Source organism: Dermacentor andersoni, chromosome 1 (genome assembly GCF_023375885.2).
Source record: "Dermacentor andersoni chromosome 1, qqDerAnde1_hic_scaffold, whole genome shotgun sequence".
Lineage (NCBI taxonomy): Eukaryota > Metazoa > Arthropoda > Arachnida > Ixodida > Ixodidae > Dermacentor > Dermacentor andersoni.
In genome coordinates this window covers 184,149,447-184,177,385 of record NC_092814.1, presented here as the reverse complement: position 1 = coordinate 184,177,385, position 27,939 = coordinate 184,149,447, and the positions used below count along the sequence as shown (strand labels likewise).

General features: G+C 42.5%; 3 long non-coding RNA genes across 3 annotated transcripts; 1 reads left to right on the top strand and 2 right to left on the bottom strand.

Annotated features, from left to right (window-relative positions):
• The first annotated feature begins 221 nt into the window (after positions 1 to 221).
• Positions 222 to 27,036, top strand: LOC140218629 (uncharacterized). Its single transcript, XR_011894843.1, has 3 exons — positions 222 to 332; positions 13,716 to 13,774; positions 26,474 to 27,036. It is a non-coding gene; the product is annotated as an uncharacterized lncRNA (long non-coding RNA).
• On the bottom strand, positions 11,146 to 22,743 carry LOC129380822 (uncharacterized). Its single transcript, XR_008609024.2, has 3 exons — positions 16,902 to 22,743; positions 14,898 to 15,001; positions 11,146 to 13,127 (listed from the first exon to the last, which is right to left on the bottom strand). It is a non-coding gene; the product is annotated as an uncharacterized lncRNA (long non-coding RNA).
• On the bottom strand, positions 23,607 to 26,467 carry LOC129380823 (uncharacterized). Its single transcript, XR_011894845.1, has 2 exons — positions 24,693 to 26,467; positions 23,607 to 24,603 (listed from the first exon to the last, which is right to left on the bottom strand). It is a non-coding gene; the product is annotated as an uncharacterized lncRNA (long non-coding RNA).
• Positions 27,037 to 27,939: the final 903 nt, after the last annotated feature.

Genomic DNA, 27,939 nt, shown 5'->3' with positions numbered 1-27,939 from the left:
TTATTACCATATTAGCCAAAGTGAAATTTCATTGCAGTTGGCTTTGGTTTCTGACCATGAAGCACAGTGGCAATAATTGTAGTGTGTGGCACTTTTGGTGCTATATCAAAAAGCAAATTGATGAGGACGTTCTGTTTGATCACTTGTAACTGCCAGGATTTGCTAATGCTTCACAGAAAGTGTAAGAGAGAGTGGAATGCTGAAGGTCGCTGTCATGTGCCAACGAAGGTGGTCACGTGTGCAGGCTGGCAAGGAGGGGCGCCCTACAACCTTTACTGACCTGGCTGAGATGGTCTGCGCCATCAAGCAGCCCCAGAAGGGGAGGTCTTCAGGTATGCTGCTGGCATTTGCTGTGTTTGGGGATATTTTTTACCTGCCTTCATACATTATTTGCTTGATTAGGGCGGCAGGCATGTGGAACCATTTTAGTGGAAGACAAATTGCCACCATGGTGTGACTGCAAATGATCTATAGAATTCCTTCTTTGTATGCCCTACATATGTCTAACATGCATAACGCAGTAGGAAGATATGTTTAATTATTACGTGTTCCATATAAAGTCAAACCCTTTTATTACAACCTACAGGTTGCATGAAAATATGTGTTTTATGTAGAGTATTTCACTAAATTCAAAATCACATATAATGATACATTATCTGCAATTGTGAATTTGTTATGTGAACCCATAACACGAGACAAATGCTCCAGACACAGCTGAGCACAAACAGTGCCAGTTTGTTTTAGCAGCATGATTGATTTCTAAAGTAAACTTGATTTTGCTCATACAGTTTCGCACACAGCTCCTACTTTCTTAAAATCAGAAGACATGTTGGGAAACATGTAAATGTTATGAAAGAAAGTTCTAGAAAAATTTCTAAAGAAGTTGCTTTCTATAAAAATACATGTAAAAAAAACTGCATTTCTGCACACTATGTCAAACAGCTGCTTCAGCAGTTAGATGTGGAACCTCAGCAACTATTGAAATTTTAGTGCATTAAAATTTACTGCTACTGTCTGTCTACACTGGTTGGCAAAATGCCATCATAAGCTACTAGTGCACACTGTGCAGCCTTTTGTTCTATAAATCATGCTACTAACTAGATTATTTGCATACCAGACATTATGATTAAAATTGACAAGTGCAGAGTTATTCACAAAGTTGTTTGCGTATATGAACCTCTGTGCTTACTTGTCTGTGTCAGGCTATGTCTCCCACTCATGGTCCAACTTTTTGGCCACAATAAGTGCTAGCATGCCACATTGAGTACTAGCATTGCTTTTGTATAATGGTAAAAGTAATCTTGGCCAAAATGAAATCTTCCACTTTTACACCCTAGTGAAGGAATATGCGCTAAGTGTTGCTAAATCTTAGAGTACTCTTGGTGATTCTAGTGCAAGCCCAAGCTGATTTTCTTTGAACTGCAAACGCTGTCTGAACCTCTGTATGACAGTGATCAATCCTGAAAAGCTGTTAACTGGGTGATAGTTGTAGCATGTATGCTAAATGCACAAGGAAGCAGAGCTGTGCCACCCTTGCAGTGATGTTCATACCGCACTGGTAGTGTGGCAAAAAGTCAGGCCATTCACGGTTGTCTTTACAACAGTGCTGCCTTTTTATGTCAAATTCTGTTTGCTCTGTCCAGAAAAGGCATACATTGCCTTTAGCTTTCCCATACAAGTAAACAATTTGTGCAATTAGCACACACCTCGCTTTTACCATAGATGATGTGAGGAGTTATGACATTGCAAAATTGGGTTCCTGCTTGTTTGTTCTTAATTGTTGCTTTAATTGTGAGTTTGTTTATTGGATCACTTTTGATTGAAATTTTCTCAAGCAGTGCAGAATAAGCTGCAACCTTTAGTGTAGGAACAGAAAATCGGTGTGAACTTTATGTTCATTTTGCTCCAGAGGCTACCAGTGACTCAGCATTACTTGAGCCAAGCAAGTATTTATACGGTCCTGACTAGTCACGTACCCTGCATGAAAAGAAAGAAAGAATGTTACATATTAGTAACATTTCTGTTGCTTTATTTCAATCTAAGTTCTATCTCGGTAGTACACTTCATCACAGCACTGTGGAGGTTACCGGGTGTTTTGAGGCTTCACTGATGTGCTTATTGATTATACACACAGCAGTAATGTACGCATGGACACATTGACATACTATACCGCAATGTTTCAAAGAAATTTAATTTAAATCACACGAAGAATATGGTACTATTCGGCCTGTTCAGTTGGGTTATTTGAAGAGGCAGGTGGTACTTGTGCAGTGAATTGCAGTGTCCAGGTGGCTAACTGAAAATATTCACTAATATGTCACTATTCACTATTATTCACTATTAAATGTTCACTATTATTCGCTTTACAGCACGTGTTTTAATAGCAAAATTGAAGCCAAGCAGTAGTCGTGTCTGCTTAGCATAAATCTTAGGACTAGCACCACTTAAAGGATATCCATTCCCACAATCTACAAAAAAAAGCATTGGTGTTACAGTAAATTATCCTGAAGTGCTTGGTGCATGCTTTTAGGAAACAGCTAAAACATTAATGTATTTATTAGCACACTTTAAGGTCAGACATCTCTAAAGTGGCATGAGTCTTACAACTTCTGCTAAGCAAACATGACTTCACTACTGCTCAGTTTCGATTCCACAAGTGCAACATGTGCCCCGATGTGAATTATTCAAAAGCTAATTGATTAATATTTTTAATCAGCTACCTGCACATTCTCATTTGTCATGCAGGTAATTTCTTCTGTTTCCATAAATGTATCTGAAAAGGCAGAAAAATGCGATCTGCCACAAGCAAATTAGATGATTTGAGTGAACTAGAAAAAAAATGTTATAGTGATGCATGAATAAACTTTTGTGAGCTACCACAACAATTTTTAATCTACTTGTGTCAAAGATTTCCTTATTTCAAGTTCTAGGGCACAAGAACTCAAAAAATTGCTTTTTGTTTTTGTTCACATTATAAATCGGTAGGAAAACCATCTACCACCTAGCATATCTTATTACTAGAAGCGTTCGAATACCAAATTTCCATTTCGAAGCAAATTAAATAAGGAAAACTAAGTGTAAATTGAATTGAATATTTTTTCTAGTATTTTTCAAATATGAATACTATTGGTTTTGCAAAATTGCAGTTTTTTTTTCAGAAACCAGGGGTATGATAAAAAAAAAAGCAAGTTTATTGCACAGCAAATAGCATACATGAAAATTATGCTATGTGGACTTCTGCTTGACAGTATCATAACTGCAGGTATTTAGTGTTATCATGAAGTAAGGATAGCTGCTCTACATGTTTGGGGACCAGCGACATGCTCCTGTGTGTTACAATTCCTTCAGGCATTGAAAAGAGGTGCTCACAGGGCACACTAGTGTCTGCTATCGCCAGATATCTTTTTTGCAAGCCCAGCCAACAATTGGCACTATGCTGACGCCACTACTTGCACAGATCTTCTTTTTGGCCCAAAAATTCATCATCTACATATCTTTCAAGCTGTGCTTGTGGCAGTGAAAATTGCTGCCACAAGCAAGTTTAAATTGTTGCTGGTTAATGAGCTTATCAAATGCTTTCCACAGTGCCAATGTGGAAGGAGCCTGTTCTGAAACTTACGTTGAAGGAAATATCTGGTTTCCTCTGTGTTAAAATTTTCCTTGCTTCTTCTAAAGCCAGGTTCTTAATCCAGTTTGCCACTGAAGCATCCTAGTGGTACTCAACTACTTTAGAATGAGCGTCTAAAAACACTGCCAAGCTTGCTACTTGGTCAAATTTGTAGTTTGTAAACTGTGTTTTTAGGCACTTGGCCAGGTTATTAGCAGAGTTTCCACCTGACAGCTAGTGTTTTCCAGATGCATGAAGAGGCAGAACAATGGAGGTACTTGAGCTAATAGTGTTTCATAGCCATAAGCACCAGCAGGGGCAGGGGCGTAGCCAGGGGGGGGCTTATGGGGCTTCAGCCCCCCCCCGAAATTTTTTCTTGCTGTCCATGCACCGCCGACAAAAGCAACACCCGGCACCGGAAATCATTCTGGATTTTGTCTGGAGCATCTTTTTCACGCTCGAAAAGCCATTTCACCGCGAAAATTGCGAACTCGGGCTGAATTTCGCGGCAACGCCCATGCACCGGGAGTCACATAACGCAAGCAGCCCCATCCGAGCACAAAGTTTCAAGGATGTTTTCATGGCGAATAGGCTCGCCGCGGCATTTCGCAGAGGCCGCGGAATCCACACTCTATCATGGAATTTGCGGAGCGCGTGGATATCAATTCCGAAACTTTATGGGTATAAAGTTCTCAAAAACTTTTGATGTGAAAGGTGCATTGACATTTCCAAACGTGTGCTTTAGATTTTCAATTGCGGAACTTTGTAAGTTTAATGCTCCCATAAATATTTGACGCCAAAGGTGCGTTGACTTTTCCAACGTTGCACATCGGGCCATGCAACGAGACAAGCCAAATGAACACACTATCAGAGAAGTTGACAAAGCCCGCAGCGAGGCCCGATGAGACGAAGCGTTGTGGTGGTTCCTTCGTGCCGTCATGTCACATAAAAAAATATAATTTATTTTTCACCTGCGCCAAAGCATCCAGTGAAGACACTAAAGCCAGCCAAGGCAACTACACTCTTATTTATTTTTTTCTACTTTGACTTTTAATCGCGAGGACACATTGAGCCCCTTAAATTTTTTTGTTCTCGCTCCCCTACCGCGCGCTGCCAGAGCCAGCCAGAGCGCATGCGTTTTTCTCGTGTTGCCCCGACCACCACGCGGCGCACTTCGGTGCACTTTCGGTTTTCTCTGGCCGAGTGCATTTTCTCCTGGCAGAGCTTTGGACGCTTTCTAGCTAGCAGACGAGAAAAAGAAACAATGGTCGCTAGCCGCCATCACTGTGGAGACTCGACGGATTGCAGCGCGTTCGCTTGAGCGCAACCTCTCCAGAAAGTCTTGTCTCGCTGGTGTAAAATACCGAGCAGTATGCGCATGGTTCTTGGTGGACAAAGCGTCTCGTGTTTTCTTCGATATTCCTTTAATAGCCATATCAGTTGCCCAAAGTAGGCATTCTATTGTGACCAACATACTTTGCGTTTTTTTTTTTTTCATTACGGTGCCCCCACCCCACAAAAGGAAAAAAGAAGCGTTGTTGCGGTGCAGCGAATTGTCGCATAGTGAAAGTGCTATTTTGTTACTTCTTTTGCGGAACGTAATGGGCCATGGGACGCTTCAGCTGCCGGATACTCTTATTATATTATTGCGATAGCAATTATATGGACACTCTAGGCGCATTCCTGCCGTCGCCGTCGCCCTCATGTTCCGCATAAAGTCCAAGTGCGATAGCATCGTGACCCCGCGCCCCCTGCTGTATGTGCGAGTGAAAGCGTGTGTGTGTGGGGGGGGGGGGGGGGGGAATGGGTGAGCCGATGATAGTGGCTCAGTCTTGTGAGCGCAAGGGAGAAAAGTGAGGCGCAAGCGCGCCGCCTTCCGTCGTGCGCGATACATTGGGGGGAGTGGATGGAATGGGGGCAGGATCTAGGGTTCTGTGAATCTGTGATTGTGCAACATGTTTATTTGCCTTGTTTGATGCATTATATACCGTGACTTTTTCTTAGATACGTAGATTTATTGGAGACTTACTTATACGTATGTTTAAATATCTTGTTGCAAGGTTTTCTGTATACGTGATGTTAACTTCGTTTCCAGTGGCACTTTTTTGCCCTTTATCCAGCTGTATCTTCGCATTTGTATATTCCATTGCATCTTCGCATTTCTAATGTACGAGGGCGAGTCAAATGACAGTGAGCCTACCCACCCCGCGCAATTATGGTTCTGTTCATTATCTGCAAGGCCTGCGCGTAGCACACAGGCATCTCTCATTTACAAAAGTGGCACGTAGGTGTGAGGGTAAATGTTCTTTAATGCTCTCATACACGGGGTTGAACATGGTTGCGTGCCGTAATGGACTTTCCAGATGTTGAGCAGCGTGGTACCGTGAGGTTTTTGACAGCTGAAGGTGTTTCCCAAAAAGAAATTAGTCGCCGTATGGCTGCCGTGTACATGGAACATTGCATTTCATTGCCCACTGTGGAGCGTTGGAACAAACAGTTCAAAGAAGGACGTGAAAGTTGCAAAAGCGATCCGAGACCGGGCCAGAACCATCGTGCAATCACCCCCAACAAAATTGCGAAGGTTGATGAGCTGATGAGACAAGAACGGAGGACAAGCATCGATGAACTCGCAGAGCGTGTGAACATCAGTCACGGTTCGGTTCACACCATAAATCATGAACATCTCGGTTATGGGCTCCTGTGTGCGCAATGGATGCGCAAGATTTTGAACCACAGCCCGAGTACGAAGAAGATCAGCTCTGCCTTTACTCATCTGATCCGGTATCACAATAAAGGTGACGATTTCTTGTCTGCAATTGTGATCGGAGACGACCCATCATGCCACTACTAAGAGCCTGAAACACGACGGCAAAGCTTACAATGGAAATATTCAAATTCACCTTCCCCAAAGAAAGCAAAGGCCATCATTTCCGCCAGAAAGGTGTTGTTGACTTTTATTTTTGGATAGTCAGGGGCCATTACTGATCGAATTTGCTAAATCTTGAGAGACTATCAATTGTTTCCGATATTGTGAAACGCCGGATCGGCTGCGTGTCGCAATCAAGAACAAACTACGTGGGAAATTGGCGAATGGGGTCATCTTGTTCCACGACAATGCCCGTTCCCACGTCGCTGATGCGGTTAATGCAAAACTGGCAAAGTTCAAGCGGGAAACGCTGCAGCATCCGCCATACAGCTCAGACCTGTCGCCTTGCGACTTCCACATTTTGGGGCAACCGAAAAAACAGCTCAAGGGAACCAGATTCGTCTCGGACAATGTCGTGAAAGTCACTTGCAGACATTTTGAAGCAGCAACCCAAGGAGCTTTATGAGACGGGAATTGCGCGACGACTCTTTAGTCAATGGGACAAATGTCTAAATGCTCATGGGGGCTACATTTATTTAAAGTAACCCGTTTGTTATATATTCGCATTGGCTCACTTTCATTTGACTCGCCCTCGTATATTCTTTAGAACTCCTGCTTTTTATACGTGGTCTCTGTTGCGACTATAATTTCAGTGCAATTACTCACGATACACGACCGGTGACAGCTGCTGCTGCGTAGTACATTGGAACAAATGGCAGCATCATTGAGATTTTTCACTGGCCATTGCATATGTACAAGAATGTAAACAAGGATCTTGAATGACAAACTGTCATTAACATATTTGTCCTCAACTTGTTCATTTCATGGCCCTTGCATTTTTCATATCAGCGGCATGCACTGCTTTGCTGGCTTCGAACTGATGTAGTTCTAAAGTTTGTGTGATATTTTCTTTACTTATGAAATAGACAAAGTACATGGAAGCATTGACGTCAGTTATGTTGGACACAATTTTTGGCACATACGAGTATATTCTTTTATGAAAAAATGCATATTTTACTTGTATTGACAGTGCGTAGCGTTCACCAATTCGTTTGCAGCATCTTTGGCAATGGCAATGCAGTTATTATTTGTGTATTTGATCCTTAGGCAAATTGTTTAAGAGGAAGCTTTAGCTCGGGCCCTACTCCGACGCGGCCTATTCAAATACATGTAAAATGCAGAAACGGTTTTCTGAGAACTCCTGAATCGCTTTTAATGAAATTTGTTACGTTTGAGAGAGTATGTTAAATTTTAGTGTCTGTTGGAAGCGGAATTTCAATTTAGGGGCTGAACTTTGTTTAAAATATTTTGAAAATTTCGAAAGTTTGAAAAAACATAGAAGCACGAAGTTTAAATATTAATAGCTCCGCATCAAGAACAGATATCGCGGTTCTGTAAACGGCATCCATTACACCATTCAAAGTGGACATATTCGATATGTCAATTTGTATCTTACGTGAATTGGTTATGTTATGTACAAGGGTTCTGCAAAAGCCGTATTTCCATAATACTTAATATTTTGAGACTCATGAGTAACACATCAATTTTGTCCGCTGTAGATGTACTATTATGTACAATTCACAGAATTGTGATATCAATTTTTATTGCTGATTTACAGAGTTGTAAACTTAATAGTTTCGTTTTCTGAAAATTTTCTATTGTTGCCACTTTTCAATAAAACATTGACGACCTAGATCGAAAATTCGAAACGAACAGTCACTAGAATTTTAAGTTTTTCTTTTAAATGCAACAAACCTCGTCTAATTTGGTGCAGTGGTTGCCGAGAAAAACGAATACTCCTTCTACGTGTATTTAGATAGGAGCAGCTGACCTAAGGTTTCCCCTTAAGGAGGAGGTCCACTTGCAACGTGAGCCCCCCCCCCCCGAACGAAATTTCTGGCTACGCCACTGAGCAGGGGCCACAGGACAATGCCCATTTTTACTTTTGATATGCTTCACTGCATGGCAAATATACTTCACCACAATACAGTCTATTCTTCGCCGCATAACACAGCTGTAGTGCGGCGAAGCTGACTTAAAAAACTGACAATAGGAATGTTCGGAGGTTCGTATACAGTCGAACCCACTTGTAGCAATATTCAAGTGCCACGGAAATTCCATTGTTATAACCGATAATTGTTATAACCGGGTTGCATGAAAAATCAAAATAAGGGATGGCAGAGCTGATGTGACAAAACTATAATCCTCCGTCCATTTCCTCCATCTGGCTGCCGATTGTGTTCCCTTGTTTAAGTGCTTCCTGGGCACTTTGATCTCATGTAACAAGCCGTGGCTGTCGGCATTAAAGAATGGCGCTGCTATAACAACTGCAAAGAGGTGTCACGGGTGGCAAGCGATATGCGAGCACCGCTGAGGCATCGCTTTGGTGGCTCCAAAAGAGGCCTTTTAAAGATTGTAAGAAGGCTGCCGCGGCAGCCTGTCAGCTTGATAAATCCAGAATAAACACGAAGAGATCACCACAAACATCTCTCCACGTACTTCTCACTGGCTTGCATGAGAAAAGCCTATGTCCGTTAGCCTTGCACACTATACGCAAAGCTTGCTGACATTCTTCTCCAAGGCATTCAAGTGTTCCATGTAGTGCAGCGGAAGGTTAATCGTGAAAACGAAGCCCCAAAGGGGGACTGAATCATCTGCCGGGCCTCCTGTGAGGTCCCGAGGCAACCTGCCCTACCGCATCATCGCTGCCGTCATCGCCGTCGCTATCTGATGTAAGCACATTCGCGACGATCATCTCATCAGTTAGAAGCACTTAGTTTCCAAATCTATAGCCGCACGCTTTCTTTTCATCGGCAACGTCGTGCATTGCCGATGATCAGCAGGCAGATCAGCCAACTTCCGTTTCGGCAGCGAGACAAGCGAGGCTGAGGAACCACATGGCCAGGAACGACTTCGACGCAACCAACTATGACGAATGCAAGCAATTAAGCTGTTTGCAGAACTGTGCTGAGCAAGGAGAGAAGTGGTTCTTGAGGGAAGGAGGAAAGGCTAGCACCATCTTCTGCAACCCTTGCGGGATCACGGCTCAGTGCCAGCAGGGAGGCGGAGGGGGGAGTACAGGATGAATGAGGAGCCAGTGAGCAACATGCGAGCAATCTGCTTGTGGCGCAGTCCATTCGTGTTTTGGAGGGTGGGGCGGCGTAGAGCTATGGGTGCAACCCATTTTAATTCGGAGGGGTGGAAGGGCAACGGGAGAGAGCCGCACGGAGATGGCTGGAAAATGAGCGCATGGCGGCTGTTGGAGCAGCGGCTCATCGTGCAGCAGCTCGAATTCTCTTTTATTTTTTTATTTTCAAGGATTTCACATTTCACTACCTTTTAGCTCGGACACTCAGCATCGACTTCATCCTTATAACCGATAATGCCGCATCGGGGCATTGTAGTAAGTGGGTTATTTCACCATGGAAAACATACAAAAGTTGACGGTGCAGCAGCTTCTCATTGTTATAACCAATATATTGTTAAAACCGGTATTGTTATAAGTGGGTTCGACGGTATTTCAAATAGTAAAGGTGTCTTTCGAATCAAATATTTGCACACCACTACAATTTATTACACAACACGAGAAGCTGTCCAACTCATGACTATGACAACAAACAGCAGTACATGCTGTAGTAAATGGCAAAGATTAGTTGGCTGGGTAGTAAACTGTCCTATGCAGTATGGCATTGCGTTTGTTGCCAATAATATCGCCTGTACACTACCACTTGAAAGTCAGTCTTTATACGGAGGCAGTGAAGCAACTTATAATGCACTAGTAGAACTCTGGAAAGTACTTGGGAGAAGGTAGCAAAGAGACCACACGTTCAGTCAGCAAGAAGCCAGCAGAATTTACAAATATGAGTGCCCGCTAATCGGGCACTCATATTTGGGCACTCATATTTGGGCACTCATAATCGGGCACCCATTGGGCTGCAAAATACAGTTCAGCCAGGAAAGTGTTGCTCAAAATGTTATGGCACAGCACAAGAGGCAAAGAGAGCATGACAGAGCTGGATGACCTCGACCTTGGCATGCTGTGGTGCATCATTCACGCCTTTTACCAAACAAAGTACGAGCGTTTGGCACTCATGCTCCAGTATTCCAACATTTATTTTACCTCATGAATCAACACAGAAAAAATAACTTGTGTATGTTCTCTCCTCTGTGTCTACGTTGGTTTCGGTGTTAAAAAAGATGGCCAAGTCGAACATTTGATGCTACAAAATAATGCACACGTTCCTGGGACCATGAGGCAAATTATTCAATTTTGCAATATAATATATGCCTCCCAAGCACTCCGTACAGATGGTTAACTAGCGAAGCTGAAATGTGCGGCCCCGGTGTTTATCACTGGTTTAATCCTGATAATTCATTAAAGTCTTTCTCAATTATTGGTTACATCTTTGTGTTTCTTAATGAGGTTACACACACATTCGGCTTTGACGGAGAGAGCGACATCAGTGGCAGTATGCCTGCAGTTTGCCGTTGTCGCTTGCGTTCGATGTCTCGAGTTTGCTCGACGGTATGCTTAGCAGCAACCGCCCGCCATTGCCGCTTACGATTCTTCGACTATGAATGGCTCATACCCCCGTAAACGCGGCCTCCCCATTTCGATGACAGAAGGGAAGTGAAATTCTACTCTGGAATGTTCAGCGGCAACGAAGCCAGCGGTGAAAAAGACGACGATGACGAATGCGAGTGCAGTGGCGCGAGTGCGTTCGCGCAGTTGCTTCGAAGGGCGCCAACTAGCTAGCTGTGAATGAAGACGCCGACACTCGAGCCATTCCTGATGATAGTTTTCTGCACACAGGCGCAGACAGAGGGATTTTCATTTCACCTAGCCATATAAAACTTGGCTTTAAAAGGTCAAATTAGTTATATTTTAGTGTATCAAGCCCACCAGTTCATTTTTATCCTTGCCAAAATAACTTTTATTTTAACACGTTGAAAGAATTCTGGCAAATTTGATATTTGCACACCCAGAATTCAAACCAACACAACTTTCTAAACTTCCTTCTAAACTTGCCGGTCTTGAAGTCAGTTTCTGAAGATTAATAATGTGACATGGGCAATCAAGCAAAACTCACAGAGCAATGCATCCTGTTGCAGTATGGATCACTGATATGACAATCAAAACAAACTTGTGACATAACGGTGTAACTCTATATGTTGCAGTAATAGATGAATGGCACAGTGACAAATCAGTTGTGCTCGCTTTTTTTCCATCTAAGCAATGTTTTCATGCAAACTTCTGGGCCTACAGTTCTGAGTTGCTGTGCATGAAGCAAATAAGCCTCACAACAGTGTCGCAGCAACACTGTGAAACTGTGTCAACAACTTCTCATGTGCTGTATCTGTATTTCGCATAATATTTCCTTCCTTTGCAATGAACAGCATGTGTAACAAAGCTTTCTGTCTACAAAATGCTTTGAAATTCGCATTGCAACATTATAGCGAACAGATGTACCTCAGCATCAAACGTTCATGTATTGTACTGCTCGAAGCCCATAAACACAGCTTGGAGGTCGCTGTTGGCTGGTGTTCTTGCAGTGCCACCTGGGCAGTGGTACTGGTCTATTTGTGCCCTGTAAAATATCCAGAAGCTATTGAATACATTGCTTTTGAATATTTTAGCACCCCTAGCTACTTCTGTGCTTTCTTTAATGACCAACTGCAGGGAAATCTCAGTTAAGCTCAATGTGGTAAGTATAGATAGTAGACGTCACCAATGTAATTGTGACAAAACTGTATAGCTGGAAACCATAGATTTTTAATTATACAGCAAAAGCATTTTGAATTACCTCGTATCAGGCCACGGGCATCTATAGCAGTTTGCCGCACAGATACGCAGTAAGGCAGATGTCATCAATCACAGAATTTCTTGAAGTTCTGATTCCTGCGCATTGTGACTCACCGGTGAGTCACATGTCATATTCTTCAGGTGCGTCATGATCCACCAGTGGTCACACCCTTTAGAGAGCTGACACCATGATGCGTCCAATCAGAAGCAACCAGAATTTTCCACCTCCATTGATCTTTCACAGAGCTCTCGCTTGCGCACATAGGAATACCCTGCTTAGCCACACATGATGAATAAGAGCCCATGACCGAACTGTTACCCTCATCACAATTACATGTTAAATTGTGGAAAAAACATCTTGGAAGTGCAGCAGCAAGAAGCGTACACTATGTGTGCAGAACAAGCAGGCATATTGTTTCATGTCAGGCAAAGTTGGTTCCACGTCACTTCCATCATCGAGCTGTAATAGCGATGCTTTTTCTACCTTCATTATGGAAAACATGTAGTTTTGCTATTTGTTTCACAAAATTTTGCACTGAACCTTCTCTGTAGTTACACTATCACTACCAATATTTTTATTGCAATAGCAATTATATGGACACTCCAGGAAAATTACCGCCGTCGGTGTTGCCATGATGTTCCGTATAAAGTCCAAGGGCAGCAAGATCACAGCTGCGCACCGTATGCTGGAGGTGCTAGGGAAAGCTTGCAAGGGTGAGCCGGGAAGGTTGGTGGTTTGATGCAGTGTCCCCTCATGCTCTCAAGAAAGGAAGGCAGGGAAGGTGGGCACCGTCTTCTACTGCAGCTGCAACATCTGAATGCGGCTGCACGCGTCCTATCTTGAAGGCAATCTGCAGTGGGTTCAAAGGCCAGCAGACCTGAGATAGCTGACGGCTTCGTGTGCACTGTGTTCTCGCACGCCTACTTCACATTGAAAGGAGAGGCAGCATGATAGGGAGTTTGCTCGCCACTGCTGCCACTTTTCATCACACCATTATTCTGATAGCAAGTATCCGCGATCATCGAGTAAGATGTGTTTGTGTTTGCCTGTGTGCATGTGACAATGTGCTTGTTAATTTAGCTTAAGCGAATGTTTACAGCAGTTAATGCAGCTGATCAAACTACTGATCTTACTTCATGTAGTTCTAATAGTTTGCTATCGCAATCATTGCTTTGCCCTTCGGCGAAACTGGCATTTATTTTATTGCAATGCAAAATTTTGCTGCAGTTGGTCTTTAACTTTGGCTTGTGCTGCTTGGTAATAAGCTTTTTACACAGGGGCACATCTGTAACATGAAATTGTGATTGTGGCACGTGCCATTAGGTGACCCCCTGTGGTATTGAAAACAGTTGCTGCAGATTAGCAGCTTCATTTCTTTGTTTCTTCGTAGTGAGGTAGTAGAAATGATACATGTTAAGCTCTCAATTGTATTTTTCAGTGTCTGATGATGATGAATATGAATGCAGTGAACAAGATTTTGTCACGGACACAGAAAAGGCAAGTCACTTTCTCTTGACAACTGTTCTTTCTTTCTTATTTATTTTAACCTTTTGCTAGTGCTAGGCCGGAATAACATAAAACTATTCCAATCTGTTTTTATTCCATATCTGCCATGATCCCTTCGTGATAGGTCAAAATGGCTTGGGCCTTCTCCACATGGGCACGGTGGCCACCCGTATGGGCCGGACCCGAGCCATATTGATCTATCACATAGAACTTATGGCGAATTTGGAATAAAACAGATTGGAATAGTTTTATGTTATCCCAGCCCTAGTGTTGAATGAAAATGAAGTTACTAATTATATTAAAGTTCAAATTTTCAGTAAGTGGAAGAAAGGAAAGCTGAAGAACAGTCACTGGCAAAAAATTGCAATATATATTTTAAAAAAACCTGCTTTTTTTTTAAATTCTGATATCCAGCAATTTCAGTCTAATAGGTGTAAATGATGCACAATCATTACATCACGTGCTGGTGGTTGGCTTCTTTTTCATCTCTAGCTCTTTGAAGAAGAAAAGGAAATATTCAATATCCATGATAAATTGCAGTGCAGAAAAGTACTGAAGTTATGTCCATTCACTTCGTAGACTGGAGCAGTAATGTGTACTATACATAACTGTTTTTAAATGCTTGAGGTATTGAAATATGTTACTGCACCTGAAGGACCTCTGTACAAAATTTGGCTACAAGAACCGAAGGCCTGACTGGAACACCCATTTTGCTTCCATTTAATTCAGATTTTAATTACTCTTGGGCAGATATTTATCAGCAGCTTGTTATTTGTCCATGCTTGCATTTTTCTTACATGCTTCTTTTTCTCAAAGGGTCTTGTGCAGGGTCATTTGAATGCAATGTCCACCATCACATAAGACTCCATGAAAAGCCACTAACGTCCTGTAGGCATACCCTCATTCATACTCAAACAGTTTGAGTTCTTTGGTGAAAGAGTAGTGGGCATACTTTCATGCACCACTGAGGTTGTACACATCCTTACATTGTTATTTGCAACTGCGCGCCTAGAACATGGGGCAAGCCATGGCGCCTTGCACCATAACCTTAACTGTTATGATCTTCTTTTAACAATAGCGAAGTTATTTTTCTTAAACATCAAGATAAATGTACCACTGGAATGGCAGGGTATCCCTGGCTTCTGTGGCATGGTTCCTGTAAATTGTGTGGTGCTCCTTAGCTCACGAGAGTGACCAGCGCTGTTTTACAGGCGGTTCCTGTATACATTCAAACATCAGGTGTAGTCGCACAGATTTTCTGGAGGTACTTAACATAATGATCACTTCAGAGAGAAAAGATACATTGGAAGAAAAATATATATTTCCACCAAATTTTCCGTTTTCTTTCTTTCGTTTTTTTTTTTATTGAGGTTATATGGACACTCCAGGTGAATATTCAGTGTCTCTGTGAAATTCCTCATAAATTCCAAGCGCGACAAGATCGTGACATGACATGAGCTGTGGGTGCAAAGGAAAGCCTACTAGGTTTAGCTGGGAAGGATGGTGGCTTGATGCACGCCATCCTTCTGCGCACCCGATGTTGGAGGTCACGTAGTCAAATACACAAAAAGGTAGGAAAGGGAGAGCAAGCTGAGCACATGATAATGTGATCAAGCACACACAACGGAGTGCAGGTGAGCACCCCGTAGCCTGGTCGTGGCTGCGAATGGCTGTCTCCACGTTTGCCTTCTCTTGGCAGTAATCAGCAGAGGGTGCACGCTGGCACTCTTCATCATGCCGGCATTGTGACAGCGAGTGTTAACAGTCATTGAGTGAGATCTGTTCGTGTTTGCCTCTGCACACATAATACCATGCTTGTTAATTTAATTAGTAAGCGAATGTTTACTGCAATTTACATTGTCAATAATGCTGTGAACTTTACTTTATGTAGTTGTCTAATATTTTGCCATCACTATCAGTGGTTCGCCTAATGTGGTTAATTGTTTACTATATTGGCACTAGTTCATCGTCATCATCATCAGCCTATTTTATGTCTACTGCAGGACAAAGGCCTCTCCCTGCGATCTCCAATTACCCCTGTTCTGCGCCAACCGATTCCAACTAGCGACCGCAAATTTCCTAATTTCATCGCCCCACCTAGTCTTCTGCCATCCTTGACTGCGCTTCCCTTATCTTAGTACCCATTCTGTAACACCAATGGTCCAACGGTTATCTAAATTACACCCGTACCATTAATTTTACCTATTCTGTGACTTCTTGTCTCATTGAGACCTACGATTTGATAACTTTTGTGACTCACTATGACACTCTGAAGGCATGAAAGGGCTGTTTTTTAACCAAGAGGCTAGATAGATACCCAGATCCCAAGTACACCAGACTCATGTGAAGTCATCAGAGAAAACTTTGTCTTAATAGTTGAGTTGTGTGTTCATGAAGTGTAGAACAGATAAACGGTTAATAACCGAATATAACAGTGTGGTCTGAGGAAAGGAAACGCAGTCGAAGATAGCAAAGGATTCTATGGTAGGATAAGGTTAAGAAATTTGCAGCAGTGATGACAATTGATAACGAAACTATAAATGCCGCAGTAGCCGTAATTAAAGAATATTTCATTGCTGCACGTACGCACAGGCTATGAGGCATACAAGTGGGTCCTACAAGTGCACATCCCACAGAAGTCAATAAATCTTGGATGTTCGCCTCGATCACATAGGAGGTAATTATGATTGTTACAGTGTTTTAGCCTATCCGCTGGCACTCGGCGCACTGTATCTGACACTTCGGAGGCAGCGCATCCCAAATTATGTCCTGTAGCCACATTTATAATGATGCATTTCATTTACCATTCTTCATTTCTTATATTCCATTGTACAAACATGCTGGCCACAGAAATACTGGTACAGTGGCATCCGAGCCAATAACGAAAGACAAAAAGAAGTGAAAATAAAAAGAATCGTTGCAAAATAAGGCCCCAGATCTACACTTGCGTATTATTGTGATAGCAAATATATGGACACTCGAGGTGAATATCTGCCATCAGCGTTGGGGTGAGGTTCCGTGTAAAGTCCCAAGTTCAATAAGCTTGCGCCCCGCATGCTGTGGGTGCGAGAGAAAGCGTGCAAGGATGAGCTGAAAAGGACACTGGTTTAATACGCACCTTCTTCTTGCGCAACCAATGTTGGAGGTCACGTGGTCAAGTGCACGCGAGTGGTGGAGGAGTTCAGCACGTGGTTCAGCCCACCACTCAGCCCAGCCATGGCTGTGCATGGCTGTAGGCGCAGCTAAATGCATATGCAGCCCACACACCATATTTTGGAGGTAATCTGCAATAGGCACAAAGATTGGATGAGCAGAGATGGGTGGTCGCTTCATGTGCACTGTTTCTTGCATGCCTAGTGTTGGAGGTCACGTGATCGTTTCGGAGATGTGTTTAAGCGAGGGCAGCACAAAATGTGTGCTCCCCTCTGTTTGTGCCTTTCATCACGCCAGCAGTCGAGTGCAATCTATTCATGATGTTTGCATGTGCATGCATGACACCATGCTTGTTAATTTAATTAGTAAGTGAAAGCTTACTGCAATTTATATGGTTGATGAAACTACGATTCTTAGTTCGTGTGGTTTCTAATACATTGCTATCACTATCAATGCTTTGGCTTTGGGGCAGAACTGAGTTTCTTTTTCATTGCTTTTTGCAAAGGCAGAAAGCAATGCAGCTTTCCTTTGCAAAAAGGCCACAAGAGGCCACAAGCCAGAAGTGACGTGTTTGCAAAAGTCTGCACAGTCTATGTGGGAAAAACATACAGCCTCACTCAGGGCACCAGCTCTATTGGAACCTTTGCTACTCTGTTCAGCACCTCAATATAAATGCTCAAATTAACAGGAGCTGTTGAAAGGGATGTGGTGGCATGATGCCACAGTCATTGCTCACAACTGCTAAGAGCATTACAGATGTTAGAAACTTTGTGCACATGACTATAGGCAGCTGGTAAGAGGTTACTACACAAGGCCACCTTTAATTTCACCTTACAAATTTTTAATATTCGTCGAAATTGCTTCCTTAGAAAAGAGAAAATACACTGGAGGATGTCGTGCTCCTCGGCATACTACACTAAGACTTCCTCTGCATGAGGACATTTAATACCAGACCTAAGTGATGAGGAGGGGAAATTGATATCTGATAAATCTTGGAAAAAGAATTGTCTTTCATTCCAAGCAGGTGTAGAGCAAGCTCAAGTATCTTGAGCAAGATTGAACAGTTGCAGGCACTTCAGATTTATTAGCTATTATCACACTGCAATTAGTCGTGCTAGTAATCCATCTGATGCGACTATGCTATGTGCCACAGGTAATTTCTAATAAATGTTTCCAATAAAGAATGAACACCTGGTATAAACTGGAAAACAATGCCTACTAGTAAAGCCTCCATACTGTTCAAAATAGTGTTCAAATTTATAATTTTCCATGTGTTTTACGTGTGTTTTTGACTATTTTCATTACCACAAGCTTTCCAAAATCAACCGGCATTTCGGAACTAAGCACGAAAAACATGGCAGCTATTTCCTTAAAAAAAAAAAAAAAATTGGCAGAGCCCATTTTATGATGACTGACAACAGTAATGCATTAGCATTGAATTAATATAGCCGCACAATGTATTACCACCGTCAAAATGAGTTATGTATGGGGTGTGTACTGCAGTAAGACACCTCTTTCATGCTTCCCTAAGAACCATCATGCTTCCCTAGGCACCATCTAGTGCTGATGCTGCGAAGCCTGGGTGGCACCCAAAGTGCATTGCACACCGATGCATGTGAATGCTGAGAAACGCATCATGCAGCATCTGGGCTCCTCGCACTATTTTCTAGACATGCTGCGCCATCTAGTGCCAAGAGATCGGCACGAGACGATAAGTGCCAGTGCGTGCGAACGCTGGGAATTATTCCCTTACCTGCCGTACATTCAACGGCATATACTCAGTGACCCAAGTTGGTGAGATATTATGAAACATCGCTCCAGCACGATGTTTCATAATGCTAATCACAACCAACTAGCCCAGCTGTCCATACTTGGTGAGATAGTCATTGAAGAGTGGCACATACCCAGTGCATTCATGGCGGAGCTCGCTAAAGCATTGACATAAAGGCATTCATTGAAAAGGCATTCATTGCCCAGTGCATTTGTGGTGCAGCCTGCTAATGCATTGGATTGCAGTCCTTGAGGAAGCCTTGTGAAGTGGGTTCAATTCCGCTCAGCATCGGACAAGTTTAAGGGATTTTTTTCGTCATTGTAGAGTGGCTCATTCCCAGTGGCACATAGCTAGTTACCTCTGTTTGCATCAAAGACATTCATTGAAGAGTGGCACATGCCTACTTGCACATATCTAGTGACCCAAGCTGGCTGGCATCAAAGAGGTTCATTTAAGACCAGCACAGGCTGAGAGGCACATACCCAGCACTCCAAGTCTGCGTGAAAGTGTGTCTTCGAACAGCGATGCCTACCCAGTCCTGCATCTACAGTGACCCATGTCAGTGTGAAAGAGCTTTATTGAAGAGATGCACATATGTACACGTTGGCACATACTCAGTGCCCAGAGTTCATCCGGTGGTTGGTTTCGAACCCTGTTACCTCAGCACAGCCCGATGTGCTAACCATTCAACCTGACTACTCAGTGACCTAGGTAGGCGAGAAAACGGTTAGATACATACAAACAAAGATGGCCCCTGGATAGTTCGTGAATTGTCTAAGAAATGCTATCGCATTAAAAAAACGATCAGAAGCTTCATTATTTATGAATGTAAAAAAGTATTCTACTCCATATACTATAAAACCTTCTTGATACGATCCAGTTTATACGATTTCCTGGTGCCAAAGTTTGCGATTGAGAATACAAGAAATGACCCAGTGTAGTTACGTTTCTGTTTTCCGCTTAATATGTTCCTGGAAAACATGATTCTTTGGCACCAAAGTTCGGTCTATCGCGAAACTGTGAACGTATGATACTTTTCCGGCCACTGGATTCTATGTGAACAAGACGCAAGGCATGTGCAAATGAGAGCAGTAGGAGTCCGCAGCAGCAGCTTTCCCACAGCACTCGCCCAATACAGTTAAAACTTGATCTAACGAAACTCGATTTTACAAAGTTCTCAATCTAACGAAGAAATTTCCATTCCCCGACAAGTACCCATAAGGTTCAGTGTTGTCATCAACCCGAATTAACGAAACCAGCTTGCATTACACCCATTTTAACTAAGCTTTTTTAGAAATAAATGAATAAAAAAAAAACCTGTGATTTCTTTCCAATTCTGACGCATATGGGTTTTTGTTTGAGCGTGCACTCTAACGCTATCGTGTTAAAACATTTAGGCACCCTAGTCATGGCCCCAACTTTATTTTGACAAGGCTGCATGCCGCACCCACGCACTTAACAATGGACTCTGCAGTTGCTAGCGTTCTTACGTACCAGATGGCGCTTGGAGCCGCAGTAGTTAGGCCACTCTCACGGACTTTTTGCACTTGCAGGTGTGGGTTAGCGACAAATACAATGCCGCGGTACCTTTTGGGTGTCGCTACATTACAATTTTAGATTTCGAAGGACTGAAAAATCCCTTACTCGATTTTCCGAACTACCCAATTTAACGAAATAATTTGAATGTGGTCATCACTTCATTAAATCGAGTTTCAACTGTATTATTGCACTGCATGCATCAGGGAATTTATTATCTCATGCCAAAAATGGTTAAAGATTGCCTGCTCTCACCTTTGCAATGTCATCATGGCAAGCAGTGAAGCCCACCAACAGCTATTGCTGATTTCATAATCGCAAGAACTTTCTCAGTAATATACTGTTATTGCTAATTTTGAGGTAAATAAATGAAAAAGATGTCTGCGATTTCAAAAAGACAGAAAGATCATTTCATCTTTGCACTGTCTGTCTACACACAACAGTTGCGCATAGCGGCATGCTATGTAGAGTAGAAGCCGTGGCCACCACGGGATGCTGCAATGAGCCCTTTTGCCGGTGAGATGCTCAACTTTTGGGCAGAGCCTCGCCCCTTTATTCACCCCCTTTGTCATCTGCCCTGTGTAGCTTCCAGCGTGTTAATGGAGATGAAAGGAGAGAGAAAGCCACTTATACTTAAAGGATTTGAAATATTTTTGTGGCAGGAGATTCATGAGGTGACATCCTTTAATAGTAAGGGCATTCTATTATTAGTTAGAAAATTGTTTTAGGGCCTCTTTAAATTTGTTGTGTTAGTGTTCATTTAGTAAGCGCTTCTGTGCTGCCTCCTTCAAGAACGCTTTATAACAGCCATGCCTGTGCAGTGGCTTCTTCTGACATGCTCACTCATCTGGACTTTGCCAAAACACCACTGCATGTTTAATAGAATTGATGTACAATGGTGATAGAAAATTTTGAAAGCCACGCAATAATTTGTCCCATATTTTGGACATCATGGAAGTAACCACAATTCTCCTGGTAGCTTGCAATATCAGTACAAGCTCACAACAGAATTTGTGAACTGCCAAACTCCTGATGATGCGGTGAGATCACTTGTAATGCTCCCCCAAGACCACATTCTTCACAGCATGGCAACAATTTGCATCAGACAAACACGAAAGCACAAATGCAAAAAAAAAAAACAAATCGAGTAGATAACTGTCACACGTGAGCAAATGTACATTGACATACTTTCTGGCTACTGGTAAAGTACAGCACAATGAAATTATGTTTTGCACAAATTTTTTAGATGGTTCTATTTTTACCTCTGGGTTCCGAAAATCATTTGGAATCTATATTATTACATTGGATGTTTTAGCTGAGCAGAAAAACAGCGAAAAGACATCATTTGTTGTGTCAGAGAGGATGTACAGATTGTTTCGCATGCTACAAATGGAGCAAAAAAGTTATGACGCAGTTAAGTAGATTGCAGTACGATTTCCATTTAGCTGTTTCACATTTCTCACAAATAACGCTATTTCAGTTATAGCACACAAGTGTGCTTGCTGCTCACAAATATAGTAATAGTTCTGCGGAAACCTGCAAGGTGAAGGTTTCTGCAGGACTATTACGTCAGACTCTTGCCTTTGCTTTGAGTTGTTAATAAGTTTGACTTCGCCCTGCCATCTGCTAGGTGCCTGACTAGCTCAGATGGTAGAGCGGCTGCCCCTGAAAGGCGATGGTCATGGGTCCGAGTCCCGAACCAGCACGAATTGTTCAACTGCGAGGATTTTCTTTTGAGGAACCCGTATGGGTTTCCTTTGTAGCAATTGCTACGATTTGGTGGATGTCTCAATTTCCCTTTGTCAGCCTTGCCGTAACTTAAAAAAGGCTAGTATATTATGGCATGGCTGAAGTGGTCTTTTTCAGCTCTGTGGCAAGTTGGCAGAGACTTCTAAAATCAGTGCTCCGCTACCCGACATAAATTAGGCAGTTTGTAAAAAGTGGTGCAGAAAGAACACAGTTTGTGAATTGCATAGAGGTTGTGGTTTACCCAATACCTTTTTCCTGCAGCAAGCATATATGAAGAGGAAATTTCACTAAAGTAGAAGGTTGGTGGTTGGCTTGTATTGCATTTTAGCATGCATAGAATAGATCCCCTTTTTCGAAGGTGCTTTGTGGTCCCAAGTGAAAAATATGAACAAACAAGGTTAATAATTGAAGCAACAAAGATTTCAAGGTTTGGTTGTGAGTGTATGATCACTCCATTCCACAGCCTTTTGGCAACAGACAAGATTGCTTTTATTGATTGTTCGTGATTACGTGACTTCTGTCACACACGTGATCCACATACCGTAAAATATTGCGGACGCGCCCAGTTTCGCACAGGCACCCAGTATTAACATTTCCAAAACTTCAGAATTCTGAAAATTATATGTTAAGCACCCAACCTCCTCCAAAGCGCCAGCATCAGCTGAAATAGTTACCTTCAAAACAACAACGGCCTTCAAAACGAAGGCTGTTGTCAGTGCAGCAGAAGCCGCCAATACCGACATCGTGTACATTCCAGGAGGGTGTACAGGAATCCTGCAGTTTACGGACATCTACCGGAATAAGTCATTCAAGAGCTTCCTCCACATGTCATGGGCTGAGTTCATGAGAAAGGGAAAGAAGACTCCTAAAGAGAACATCCAGAAGCCTTCACGCCAAGACGTGGCGAACTTTGTGTCGACGGCTTGGGCTGCTGTGTCTAAAGAGATGGTCACGCAATCCTTCAAGGGGTGTGGGATCAGTGTCGCGTTAGATGGCAACAAGGACGGCCACTTGCATAACTGACTGGCAGGCACCAGAGAGCTTGTGGTCTGTTCAAGTTGCGTGAGTGTCGGTGACGAACACATTGACCTATTCTGCACCGACTCAGAAGAGTTGTTTGCTGGATTCAGTGACGATGAGAAGGCGCTAGTGTACCCTATCATTTACCATTTGAAAATAAACATACTTCCTTCGATTTTGTAGCCGCTGTAGGCCTGCCTCGGAATTTTTTGTTGGCCGCCATCATGGATTTTACTGCTTCGACCAGACAAGCACCCATATCTAGATTAACCCAATTTTTAGTGAAAGTGCGGTGGATGCTTACATGGTATTTTACAGTAATTACTTTTCAATGTTTATATAGTCTGTTGCTTCTAATTATTTCTTTTTAGACCAGCACTTGTCCTGTCCTTTCTTTATTATCTATAGTAGTTTGTGCACTGTGAAAAATCGGAGTTTCCAACTCGCCCGCTTTTCTACTCTACAGTTAACATCTTTGACAGAAATCTGTCAGGTTGGGTGAAACTAAAGGGTGAAAATGTCCCCAGCCATGTTATGAGGTGCAATTTGGCCTCCTTTTGAAATGGTCACAAGACTTGTTGCAAAGGGCAACTGTTTTTTTTTTTTGCACTTGTTTTAATGAAATATTTATACATTATTTAGTGCACTTTTGCAATATATGCACCAAACCACACAACTCGGTGTTGGGTAGTTTTTCTGCAAACAATTTTAAAGGTTGGTGTGCACACTCATTATCCATGCCCTCGAATGGATGACTTCTATTGGCCATTTTGCACTTGCTGCTTGTAATGTCAGCATGGGAGCAGCAGCACTGGTGCCAATGTCTTGCAAAGCATGTGCAGGTCTTCATTGCCATGAACGACTGTGTTCAGCTTACCTGCTGATGTAAACAATGTTCAGGCAGCAATGAGACCTTTATAAAGCAATCTTCATAGAGTAATGAGGGTGAGCTACTCATTGTTATAGCTGGAGGAAGGTTCAACAGAGGAGGATGAACAGCTGCATCATCACACTGTGCAGCAACTAATGTTTGCTGAATAATCACTCTTTTAGAGGTCTGCAATTACAGCCTTTTCGTCCGAGCTGCAGATGCTTCTATGTGCAGGACAGACATGTTAAAACCACTTAACCCTTGTGAATCATCAGGTGTTTTGAGTTAAGAAGGTATGGGCCAGTGTGCATAGGTTTTTGGCATACCACAAAGGTAATTTACTCCATTTGTCACTTCCCCAAGACATTGAGGAAAGGCAAGTTATTTATGTTCCTTAGTTAACTGGAAGGCCTTGCCTGTGGAATGGGAGCGGGCTAGAAAACTATCCACTACAGACTTCATGATGCAAAGGCAATCGTCAAAATATCTAATGAATGCCTTCTGCAGCCATTGCTTTTATCATTCCACTGGTGAGGCTTGTGGCTGTCACAGACAGCTGCACCCATTCTGGTTCCACTAAACTGCCTGTAGAAATGTCACTGGAACAAGTATGTGCAGTATTAAGGCTGAATTCCAGTAAACATAACAGTTGAGCAGTACTGAGCTTGGTTCTTTTGTTCAGCTGCTTATTCCTCTTCACGATGGCTTGGGCAGCGGTAACTGCAAACATTGTAACGAACAAGGTCCTCATCAGTGACGATTTCCACTTAATAGTTTTATAGTACATTAAGGAATGTTGGGAAACTCACAATAGTCCGGAAAGGAATGTAGAGTTTGTGAATACAGGGAAGCCCATAGAATCCTGGAGCAGACCCATTTCTGCACAAGTTGCAGGTAAGAGTCTTTTGAGGGTAGGGTAATCACCATACACTTTAGTTTCTGTACTTTTGGTGTTAGATCTTTTGTCAGTTTCTGATGATAGGCTGTCAAGAAGATTTGGGATCTTCCTTTTATTTTGTTAAGCACAACAGTAGAACTTCCTTTGTCAGCCAAAAGATGAATGACAGTTGTTGGCTTTTGTCTAAGGTTGCAAGTTGTTGCATTGTCTGCTTTTGTCAGGTTGTGATGATGCCTTGTGGGAAGTTTTGAAAAATTCGAATAGCTCTCAAATGCTGTCCTCTAAGATTGCAATGACCCTTGGCAGAAGTGGACTTGTTGAAGGGCACAATTTCAGCAGTAACCGCCCAAGTAATTACCCCTGAAGAAGAGGCCAAGCCAGTTTGGTAATGTTGGTAGTCTCCCAACGCAAGCTTGACTAGAGAAGTTTTGCCCCCTCCGATGTAAAAGCAAAAATATTAATAACAGATACAACTGATAGGTGCCATAAATAGCAATCAGTGATCATTCCTCACTGTCTACCATCCAATCGGTGTCTGGTGACAGATACAACTGATAGGTGCCATAAATAGTAATCAGTGATCATTCCTTACTGTCTATCATCCAATCGACGTCTGGAAGGACATCATATTCAGGTTGTGAAAATTTTGGGGTCTAAAGACTGCTTTCAAATGCAGCTCAAATAACAAGCTGGAAAGATTACACAGCGTAGAAATTATCGTCGCTCAATGTATTTTATGGATACCAGTGCTGCACTTTCACGTGAAGCACTCTGTCAAGCGCTGCTGGGGGGGGGAGGGGGGGGGGCTCTTTTTGTTTGTGTATTTAGCTCATGTTGCTGCACAGATTGACTGGACATTATTGAAACCTTGAAGAGCTAACCAGCAGTGTTTCCATGCTAACATGAAATAACTTGCACTGGTAAAACATTAATCTTTTTGCTACATGTACAATTCATCGACATATTCATACATTCTACGCAAACATTTTTAGAGGTGCAATTGAAATGGTTTTCACCACTCATATTTATGACCAGTTTGTCTTTTGCTTTGGCATTTTGTCTACAGTAGTATGACAAATGCTCACAATGTAAAGTTATGGCACTGGCAGAGCACACATGGAAAGTGTAAAGATGCATGTCTCAAGTCTAGCAGCAAAATGTGTGGCTAGCCAGTATCTAAATGAAGCGAAGAGCACAAAAGGCTGAATCTGTGGTACTTCTGCAGTTAGCCAAGCAGAGCGGACAACAGTAAATTTGATGCACAAATACAGTGCCCCAAGGACTATAACACATTGGCCCTTTTTTGCACACAGTATTGTACACGCTGCATACCGAGAGCACTCAATTGCCACAGAATTCCTCGGCAAATGTTGTTGTGCGAGACGGAGGTATTGAAAGGTGTGCGTGGTGCATGAACCACTTTAAAGGAGAACCGCATGTGAACTGGCATAGTTCTTAATTTAATTTTCATTCATTGTTTGTTTGGCACTTGTTAATTTGTTGTACAAATTGCAGAATGGAATTTATACTGTATGTACTAAATCTCATCACAGAGCCATGTACATTTTCTTACCATGGAGTTCATTCCTTTCCCTGCTCTGGGCTGTTTTTCATACTCATTTCATCCCCACTATACATGGCCAGATTGATTGTGAGTATCTTCAGTGTTCCCATGTGAAATGCTCTTTGCAGGATGAAGAACCTGAAGAGCAAAGTCCAGGACCCTGTGAAGTTGCTTTATGAGAAGGCTTAGTGACAAGCTCATGTGATGTGCTGGACAGGTGCTTTTTGACTCTGTATGTGAACGACAGTAGTGTAATACTAATTTATCTCCTGACGTGCATATGTATGCCTACGTGGACACATATCAAGTCTTTCTAAATTGTGCCACTGAGAACATTAAGATGTGGTTTTTGGTCTGCAATTTGCCAGGCTGACCACTGCACTGTGCACAGAGCCTAGTCAAAAAGGCAGGTGGCCCGGTGTACACTGCTGTAAATAGCTTGTATTTATGGGTGCCACTCCCTGCTCCTTTCTGTCCCCGTGCCTCTTATTCTTTTTGTAAATAATAAGTATAGCTTATCCTTACCAGGGATAGCCTAATTCTTGTGATGTTTCTGCTGCAATGCAATTTTGGTCAATGGCCCATAGGTGTCCTAGTTTCTATTTTCATAAGAAATGTTTGCTGGCTGCCACTGTGGCTTACAGTCAAATAAAGTGCTTACTGGCTGTTCTTGCCATGCGTTTATAAATCATGTTCTGCTTATCCTTCTGTGTGATTTTTGATACGTGCAAGCCTGGAAGGAATTTCAAGGTGTTAACTGGAAAATCATCGAATTGAACACTCCTGTTCAGAATTTTCATTTCATTTAATTGCCTTGTCATTGAAATTGAATATTCAGCCTTTGTAAAGAGTTACCTGCAAGAAAAGATTACATTGAATCGCAAGCAAAATATTGCAGTAATCCCCAAATGTTGCATTGAACCTGCCCAGTGGCTTGCAGGTTGATGAGCCACTGCCATCGTAGCAAGACGCTGTTTACTGCACATTCTTGAGTTTACTTTGCTGTCGCCTTGTTTTGCCTGTTTTTGCAACAGACCTAAAATCGTGATTCTACCCTAGCCACTTGTTCCTAAATAGGCTATCTCTGCAGTAACTGTGACCAAGTATCGTACCTTTTGTTTACTTATTCGACACCCACAACACCTTTCCAGCCATTACAATGAGAGGAGGGGGTACAAACAATCGGGCAGATCCGTGTGCCACAGCAAACTAACTATAATAAAAAGTAACAATGATTAAAGGCTAAGTAAGAAGCAAAGACAACAAATCACACACACATACACGTGGCACAATAAAGGACAGCAAATTCGACGTATCAGCCGTAAACCAGACTTCCCCCATCCCCCACCGTTTTTGCTTGCTTTGATCTCGGTTGCGTTCGCAGTTTTCCCAGTACAGTGGGATAAATCCTATTTTGTTTGGAAAACACATTCATAAAGCTCTGGATTGCTTGCATGTATACGACGGCAAATCAGAAAGTCCTTGCCCTTACAGCTACATGCAATTGCACCAAATATCTATCCTGTCTCCCAATTTGAAAGAAAGAACTCACTTTTAGCCTTTACTTAAAGTTGGAGCAGCTAAATGCATGACT